The sequence below is a fragment of the Rattus norvegicus genome, chromosome 3 (assembly GCF_036323735.1).
Source record: "Rattus norvegicus strain BN/NHsdMcwi chromosome 3, GRCr8, whole genome shotgun sequence".
NCBI lineage: Eukaryota > Metazoa > Chordata > Mammalia > Rodentia > Muridae > Rattus > Rattus norvegicus.
Genome location: NC_086021.1, coordinates 121,094,770 through 121,104,918, shown reverse-complemented (window position 1 = coordinate 121,104,918; position 10,149 = coordinate 121,094,770). Strand labels below are relative to the sequence as shown.

Here is a 10,149-nt window from a genome sequence, read left to right as displayed (position 1 = left end):
ACCAGTTGGAGACCATGGGGAAGCATTAGGATTTGCTTTTGTTTTGTCATGCTTAGAAGAATCCCAAGAGAAGTTGGGTGGGTCGGTGGGTTGGCTGGTTTGTTGATTTGTTTGTTCATTGTTCTTAAGAACTTTGCCATGTAATCTAAGAGAGTCACCAATGGAGCCAGCAGAGCCCCATCTCTACCTGAAACGATGGTTTCCCTGTTGATAGAAAGCTCTATGATGAGTTTAGAGCCTCCAACAAGAGCTTTACGAAGCACCAGGAAGCAATGAGAAACCCCAGCTCTTCTTACAACCTGTGAGAAGATACTCCCTACACATTTGATAGTTCTCGCCCAGTGTCTAGAAGGCTATCCTGTAAGGGCACACACCAGACCATGTAACTCAAAAGGGCAATGAAGACATGTGTTTAAACGACAGGAGGGAATTTTTCTTTACTTAATAAAGAGGCTCGTAAATCCATCTCAGTTAAACAGTTGACAGGCAGGATTGCCACAGGAAGAACACCTATGTAATCACTTCTAATCTTCAACACCTCTATAAAGTCTAAATAAAAAAAAAAAACCCACAACTTTTCACACCAGAAAATCAGAAACCATATGAGTGTTTGATGCTTTTTGTCACCACCCAGGGCACTTAGGATTGGTTCTATTCATACTTCCCAGTTTCACTGAGGCACAGCCATCGTTGTAGATTCATCTCCACTGGCCATTTTTCTTCCAAGCCATATCACAGAGACTGACTGCAACGATTCTTTCAAAGGAGGTCCTCTTCCACTGCATCAGTTAATAATTCCCCAGAGTCACCTTATAACTGTGATAAAACGGAACAGGGACAAGGTTCCCTAGTCTCTTACTATTGTGTCATCACTCCTTACAGTTGTTCCTTTGCCTACCTTGCCCCTCTAAACTGTGACCTGTAAGGAGACAGCGCCCCTCTGCTGATGAGTGTGGTTTAGCTGCCACAGCACAAGGAAGGCAAAATGAGAATGAGTTTTCAAGTGTGCACTGTGGATCCCTGCTGTGATGGAAGAAAAGCTCATACGCCTCCTCCCCCCCCCCCCCACCAAGAAGGGTCTCTTGACTATAGTGAATGTTAGTCACCGAAGTCCTTAACTGAGTGCCCAACGCCTTCAGTGCCCAACGCCTTCTCGGAATCAGTTCTTTTCCTCCAACTAACTAACTAGCTGTGAGAAAGGCAGCAGGGTGAACAGCCTTTGAGAACGAAGGAGTCAGCTTGTTAATATAGCCTTTGCCCACAGTTTGAAGATCATCTTCAAAAATTCTTCTCTGCAGGATGCTCAGAAGTCGGTGACACAATTTCATTCCTTGCCCAGCGCCCATGCTAACCTGTTTCTTCTAACCTTTACAGATCAGACAAACACAAACTTTACATAAACACTGAATATTAATGAGACAGAAGCAGAAAGCAACAGAGCCCAGCACGCTCCTGGTTATTGCGTCAATAAGGAAAAGCAGGGTGATGTGGAGTTTTGGGAACATGCTCAATATAGGTCAGAAGCATTAACTTTGGTCCCCGAAGAGCTCAATGCCTCTGCTCAGTGTCCCTGAAGTACACTCAGCCACCCAACCACTGACTTTTTGTCGTATAAGTGAGCAGCTTTACTCCAAAGTCCGGGAAATTCCTGAGATACCATTTGGCCCAGAGCAGAGAAAACCCTACTGAGTCCTTTCCTCCCTGTGGCTCAGCTCTCATAGATCCTCTATCCCATTGACCTGGTATAGGAACAAAAGCCCAAAGAAAACTCCCTTGACAGTGGCCACCAGGGTTCCCCTCACCTGAACACTACTCCTGCCAAGCCGCAGGAAACATGACTCACAGCTGAGCCTCTGTGAGACTTACATTTTCCTTCAAACTTCCAGATAGCTTCATAGCGTTGTGTCATCAACTGATCATAATGACACCACTTCACTTGTTTTATGCCTGGTACTATTCTGAGTACTCTATGTACTCTGTAGGAGGAACTGCACAACAACCTCTGTCACAAAGACATCTCCTATAGGAGGACCTAATTGAAGACTGCCTGAGAGACCCAGGATTGCCGATGCAGACAATGCCAGCCAATCAGGAACTGCTGTCTAGTAGAGATACTTTCTTGGGACCAATGGGACATGGGTGGAGGGTATTTAAGAAGCTTGCAGCGGCGTTCAAATGAGCTTGCAACAGCATTTCTCACCTGCTCCTGGAGTCTTTATCGTTCATCCGAGCCACCCCACCTCCAACCCCCAGGGGGAGGTAGGGTCAGGCAGCATCTGGGACCCAATGTGGGGCAGACTACCTCATCCTCGTTTTGTGGCTGCTTGTGAACCTCCTTTTCTGAGGTCTCATTTTTGCCGGAAGCTGCAAGGACTGTGCTCGTGGTTCATCCTGATCTGTGTTTTTCTCCTTTCCATGCTTTTGCTGTGCTCCCCCGGTTGCTTCTTCAGTGACTTGTCCCCTTAGTGTTTTATGTTGTGGGTCCCACAAAGTTGAACACACAGACCTCATTTTTGCTTTCTTTGTCTTTGTTCTGTTTGTCCCAGTGACTGTCGTACTTTCACTTCTGGTTTCAGTTCGAGGGTGAGAGTGTGGACAACTTTTCTGTCTTCTTTGTCTTTGTCCACCCATTTTCACTTTTGGTTTGGATTCATCCAAGTACCTGATATCGGGCCTGGTTTCCCAGTTGGTGATACCAGGGATTGGCTCCTGAGCGCCTTTTCCATCCCGGGGACACCGTGCAGGCATAGGGCCTTTGAGCTACGGAGCTGAGGGAGTCCCCTGCTTAATACAAGACTTTCATTGCCTCATCTGTCACTTCATATCTGTTCATTGTTTGTTTCCTTTGCTCCTGTGGGTATGAATTCCTTCCTCTCCACCATCAAAGAACCCCAGATTAGGGCACTCAAAACCCTCTGGTTACTCATGGTCTCAAGGTTAAAACTCATGACCTGGACCAATTTTGGGAGGAGGTCACTATTCTGGCCCCTTGGATGTTGCCGGAGAACATGTGGGACCCTGACTTCTGGATTCGAGTTCTCTTCCTTGCCCACAAGCATGAGTTACAGTCTGGGATTAGCACCCCCTTGTTCTTTGCTCTCATCCTCCTTGCTGTCATCACAAGTCTTAAGAATTCTTTCCCAGAGGAAATGGTGGTCGCTCATAACAAGCACTGCCAGGATCGGGCTAATATTTTCCTTCCCGTTACTGACCCCATTTCACTTTCTCTGGGCAAACAGAATAATTTCCAAGATGAGGATAAGGGTACCTCAACTTCGGCCCTTTGCTTCCAAGCTCTCCACTAGCCCTGCTGTCCCAGGTCCCTCACTCACAAGCCCTTCCACTCCTGCCCCATCGGAGGTACCCCCCCAGCTTACACCTGGCACTATTTAGTGGGACTTTGCCTTCCAGCAGTCACTCCTGCAGTGGTCACTCCTGTGATACCCATCCTTCATGCTGGACTGCCTATTCGGGTGGGGTGGAGGTTTGGGGGTGGGCTCATTCCTCTCAGCTTCATCACGAGGCTTTCCCTATCAATCTTGGCCCTAATGCAGTGACTAAGCCCTGGATTCCCACTCCTCTGGCAGACTTGGCACTAATCAGAAAAGCTGCCAGTGACTGGGGCTCAGATTTCCCTTATGTTGAACAAGTACTGAGGCGATGGGCCGTGCACCTCCAGACCTATTATGATTGATAGAGTCTCCTTAAGGCAGTGCTTGACCACACTGTTTCTTAATTGGAAGTCTGCATATCATGGCTTGGTTGAGAATCAGGCTAGGACTAACCTGGAATATAGCCTTAACATTACTTTTGACAGGCTTACCAGTCAGACCAGGAGTCAGAAGAGGACCAGGAGCGAGAGATACAATGGACATACTGTTTTTATTAATTATTCTTCAGCCTGGGAGGGATGATGAGCTCTGGACTTTGGTGGCCCTGACCCCTCTTCTCCTGTCTGTGGCAGTTAACTTCCCAGCCTACCCTGTTCTTTTCTCTTCCAGTGTGAGTTTGGGTTTTGCCCTTCATGGACTTAGTCATTATTACATGGCAATTACAAGGCACCTGGCCCATAGAGAAAATTCTCTGCTTTACCACCAGTGTCTCCTCCATTGGTCCTTGTGTCTAGCTACACAATATGACCACAAGGGACTTTCATGGTAATCTAACCTGTGGTACCATGTTAGGATTGGAACTTCACGTTTCCTTTACTGATTACAAATCCCCAAGGGATTCCCCCAAGCATATCACGTCCACCCCTGCCTCACTGTCCGAGGGTCTCTCAAATGCCCACTTTCATGGGACTTCCTATCCCTTTGGAGCACCACCAGCCTGCCTAGGTATAAAATTTGCTGGGGACTACCCAGCATTGTCATGTAGTCTTGGCATGTGGAGGTTTACCTCACATAATGCTTGCAATATAATTCCCTATGTTAACAGGATCCCATTAGATTCCAGTATGACCCCATTATGCACAATTGGGATTTATGCGGCCCCTCAAATTGTCTTGATTTATTCTCCCTTATTCCCCTAAAAGGTGGCCACCTTTTTAATGGGACATATTTCCATATAAACTGGTCAGTGAAAAATGAGAACAGGGGCAACCCCTGTGAATGTGACCATTGGCAGTCAGATTGACTGGAAAGCCACCCTCCCTTTTTGTGCCCAACCTCCCTTTTTTTTTTTTTCTGGTCACCAATATTTCCATTGTCAGAGACAGCCTTAACTGATTTAATGAAAAAATGTCTCCTGATGGCCTGCTGGATGGAGTATTCAAGAACGACCATCTTGATGAGGGAACCAGCTGCCATTTGGATGCTTATGGTAAATACCACTCACTTTCATGCCATCACTCCGATGGCCCAGACTCACTTACAACCCTTACACTGGGGAAAGAAGGATTTTGGTATCACAGCTGCCAATCACTGCAGCCATCATTGCTGGCATTGCCAGGATGACAACAGCTGCTGACGCCTTGACCCAGACAGCCACTATGGCGGACACTGTCAATGAGGTAGTCTTTAAGTCAGCTGAGGTACTGCAGGCATAAGAGGTACTAAATCAGCATCTTTATCAAGTCATCCACATTTTACAACAACAAACTGACTTATTGGCAGAAGAGTTGGCCCTAGTTAGGGACATCTCTCTATTAGCATTAGACCCAGGTTTCACTCAATCTGCCTAACCCATTACCAGGTACATAATGTCACTGAGACCCAACAACAGTTGGCTCAGTATTTTGAAGGTACCAACCTAGTCAGACAAATTCCTTAATTATTCTGTGCTGCTAAGGGAGAACATAGCCAACCTCAATGCAGCCAGGATATCTGTGTTCTCCTTGGATTGTTGGGAAAAGTGTGGTACAATATTAAGATAATGTTTGACCCCTTATGGATAGCCATTTATGCTATGATGGGAGGAATTGTCATACCAATAATATTTTGTTTAAGTGTCTTATAAAGCATGTCTCCAGGCAGGGCTCCATAAATAAGGCAACCCTCCAGGTGCTAATGGCTCTCAAAAATCCCTATTGTGCTCCTACCCCACCCCCAGGAAGTGATCAAAGCCTGAATGGCAGAGATCTGTGAGATCACCATGTAGGTGTTCCTCATCTTGCCCTTGTGTGTGAGTGATATCTCTTTGAGGGCTGGTAGTCAATGACAGGTAAGATCCTGGAAGACAGGACAGCCTAAGATGGGTACAGTCCAGTATACTAGGAATCCTCTGAGATGGGGGTCAACAATGTTGAGGAAGTGGCACCCCAACTCCCACTAGGCTGTCAAAATCTAAAAACAAAAGGGTGGAAATGGAGGAATGACACTGCCATCTCTGAGGCAAAGGCATCTCCTGCAGGAGGAACTAATTGAAGACTGCCTGAGAGACCCAGGATTGCTGACACAGACAATGCCAACCAATTGGGAGCTGCTGTTTAGAAGAGTTGCTTTCTTGGGACCAATGGGACGTGGATGGAGATTATTAAAGGAGCTTGCAGCAGTGTTCAGAAGAGCTTGCTGCATCATTTCTCACCTGCTCCCAGAGTCTGTGTCATTGATTCCATGCTGCCTTCCCTACAACACTCAAGGGCAGGTAGGGTCAGGCAGCGAGTGGCCTGGGGTACAGGCAGCAGTACCTGAGTTCTTTTACATCACAGATCTACTCTATGAGGCTCCCACTGTAGCCGCCATTGCATTTTACACATTGGTAAAGTAGAGTACAAAATCAACTAACTTATTCAAACTTAGGAAACCACTTACTTAGAAAAACCTAATCGAAACCCAGAGTATGATTTCTGAGGTGTATTTTTCTGGAACTCAGGAAAGTAAAGAGGGGATGAAGGCAGTATCCAAGCAAAGCCATGTCCCCTATACAGTCATCCCCTCAGCCAGAGTGGATAGAGATGGTGATACTACCCTGTCCGTGTCCTGGGTAGGGCAGTGGCCTTCATAGTGGGGTATATAAGCACTAGACTTTATAGAGGTGCTCTAAAGTCACATGGTAAGAATTAGCAGTGTGGGAAGTGATTTCCATGTGCACATTCCTAACATGGATCTTCTTAAAAACCAGTGACACCTATACATGGTCTTTCCCACCACCTTCCCACTACACCCTAGACACAAGAATAAGAGGAAAGCATTTCCTATTCTCAAGCCTTCCCAGACACTGCAGGCACAGAACCACAGCTTTAGACCTCCAGGGAAAGAGATAGCTGGAAAGGATGAGCACTCAGAAGGTAAATAACCCTGTAGACCCAGTAACTTTCTGTGATGGTTTGTATATGGTTGGTCCAGGGAGTGGCACTATTAGGAGGTGTGGCCTTGTTGGAGTAGGTGTGTCACTGTGGGTGTGGGCTTAAGACCCTCATCCTAGCTGTCTGAAAGTCAGTCTTCCACTAGCAGCCTTCAGATGAAGATGTAGAACTCTCAGCTCTTCCTACACCATGCCTGCCTAGATGCTGCCTTGCTCCCACCTTGATGATAATGGACAGAACCTCTGAACCTGTAAGCCAGCCTAATTAAATGTTCTTATAAGTGTTGCCTTGGTCACGGTGTCTGTTCATAGGCGTAAAACCCTAACTAAGACACACTCTTTTGGAAATCAAATGCTTTCCAATGTTTTCCTTTAAATAAAATTGAAAGAGGACTTAATGGAGCTGAGACACTATTAAGAATAGATATATTGCTTAATTAAATAATTATTTTAAATTTAAAATTAATTTAGTAAACAAAAACCAGACTTTATTTGTTTGGTTCCATGTGATATTTTGAGATACATGCATACACACTACATGCATGCATGCATACATACATATGTTGTGAATTGCTGTTTGTATTTTGTGGCTAATTCTGCTCCCTCAAGAGGGGTGCCCCGATGAACTCAAGTGATTTCAGATGAAATTGTAATTGGTCAAATAAAGGCTAGAGCCTGTGATTGGGCAGTGGATGGAAAAGGTGCGGCTGGATGTTTTATAGAGGGACAGATGGAGAAAGAAGAGAAAGAAGAGAAGGAAAACGGAGAGAGAAGATGGCAGAAGTAGGAGATGGAGCAGACCCATGTGGTCTGGAGGGGCCACAAGTAGCTAGAGATTCCATACCTGGGCAGTAGAGTAGTGTAGTGGTATATCTGCCCAATCTAAGCACGCAGTTTGTAAATATATTAACTGAGCCGTGTGTTCTTTGCACAGGCATATTGGAGTTGGAGATTTGCCGATATAAATCTGGCTGGTATAAATATAAGTCTCTAGTGTTTTCCTTTCATGGGGCTAGAGGGAGATAAATGAGACCAGAGTGGATGTTGGTGTTCTGTAGATCAGCCACAGGAACCAGGGCCAAATGATCACTTGGAGCTAGCCACGGGGGATGGGCGAGACTACTAATGCCAGCACATAGCTGGAATAAGCATGGGTTCTTTTAAAATTACATGCTACATACATACATACATACATACATACATACATACATATATACATACATACATACATACATTCATACATATATACAGTGATAGTCATGTCAGGGTAACCATTTCTATCTCTTCAAACATTTATCATTTTATGGGTGAAACATCCAAGCCTTTTTTCCTGCAGAGTTTGGAACTATAGAGTGTATCATTATTATCTCTGGTTACCCTGCTGTGTGGCACTGAGACTTCTTAGCCCTGTCTAACAATGTCTTATATTACAGATAGCTCACTCCCCTGTAACTACAGCTGGAACCTTTCCCTGCTACTCCAAAGCATTACGATGGTACAAGTTATTTTCAGCCATCCATCATCTCCAATAAAAAATGTTTCTCAAAAACATGACAGTTCCTTTGGGTATCCTCCTAAGAATGAAGGGACTGCTAAGCCCAAAGCCTTCAGATATTTATGTGAACATGATTTGGTCTTAAATTTATGAAAAAAAGCCAAGTGTCTCACAGTGGATTATGTATTTACTTATTTTCTCATTAATTTATTCATTCATTCATTTGAAGTACTAGGGTTTGAATCCAGAGTCTCACTCACCAGACAAGTGTACTTCCACTGAGCTAGTGTTTGAGCCCTTTTATCAAACAGTTTAGGAAGTACATACCTACTCTTACGTTACCAAGGTCACCACTTATTTTCTGTATTCATCATAGGTCCCTTCAAGACTTTATGAAACTTAGGTTACATAGAGCAGTGGTGAGTGAATCCTGGTAGGTCAGTTCATTATCTGGATCATCAAACATGGTTGTGTCATATGGTTTGAGAATAAACAGCCACTCAAAGTTATACAAACATCATCAGACAGGGCCATGTCACAGAAGTGCCCCAGTTGTTCCACACTTAATGTACCCTTTGGTGACTCAGTGATGGGAAAGGCAGAGAGCATTAGTGGCCAAGCCGTTCTTGTTCATGCACATTTACAGGCTCCAAGAGTGTTCTCCTAAGTAATTCCCTCAACTGTGGTTCATTAGCAGATGCTAACAATCCCCTTCTGGCCTTAATTAATTACCTTGCTTTGGAGTCAAAGAGGGGAATGGTTGTCAAGAGTATTATTTGCTCAATTACCCAAAAGCCATAGATAATGTGTGGTAATGGATTGGAAATGGAACACCAGCCTTGCTCCAATCCCACAACTGTAAAGTCTTGGACTGTTCATTAAGGCATATGGCATCAGCCATGGGAAGAGCTTACGTTTGAGAGACAACGGTAAATGGAGTCAGAGGTGAAACCTCCCCATTTACTTTCTAGCAGAAACACAGAAATTCTCCACAGCTAAGAGCTTTCTGTTATTCACAGACAAATTCCTGAGGCCTCTTGCCCTCTGTTCTTTACTGCATCTCCATTTTTTTGGGCCATTTTGTGGCTATTTAACAGCTGACTTCACCCTGGTTGTTTTTCCTAGGATAGCATAATTAAATGTCAACTTAGAGGCCCGCAATGATAAAATTACATTTATGCTTGCTTTTAAAAATCATCTTCTAGTTTATTAGAGCTGGTGATTATAAAAAAATAATTTTTTCATATTTTAAGTAATGTTCATTGGTGAAAATGTAGATATAGTCATATTTGAGGCAGTTGGTAAGGAGATAATTAATGTCATAGAAATAACAAATCTTCATGAAATGAGCTAAGGTATGTGTGGTACAATTTATATATGTATATGATCAGCATATGTAGCATTTAACTTGTGTGTATGTATGCGTGTGTTTTCTGTAAGTGATATGTGTTTGGTATGGTATGTATATCTCTGTGATTGGTATGCATGTATGATATTTAACTTTGTGTGGTACAAACTACATCATGCTACAAGCATGGTGTAGTGTGTGTGTGTGTGTGTGTGTTTGTGTGTGCGCGTATGTTTGATGTGCATGAAACCATGTTTAACTCTCTGTGTGTGAGACTGGTGTCTGGTGTACATGGTGGTGGTATGTATGCATGTGATTGGTGTTACATTCATGTACTGTGCTTAACTCTGAGCATGTGCATGTGGACTTTATCCGGGAAGTATTTCCTGGGCTGAGTCTTGAATAAAGAGTCCCTGGAGGATCATAAACATCAGGTCCTTTAGGAACAATAAATAGCACTCCAGCAGGAAGGGAAACTTGGTATTGGTAAAGCATAGTGTGCATGCTGGGGATGGAACTGCGCAATGGGGTTCTGACCTGCCCACCAGTGACTTGTGTGTCC

At 44.4% G+C, this 10,149-nt stretch overlaps 1 long non-coding RNA gene across 3 annotated transcripts in view; it reads right to left on the bottom strand.

The window, feature by feature from the left end:
- Positions 1-10,149, bottom strand: part of LOC103691860 (uncharacterized) — a 105,132-nt gene that overhangs the window by 62,304 nt on the left and 32,679 nt on the right. The gene's annotated exons all lie outside the window — the stretch shown is intronic.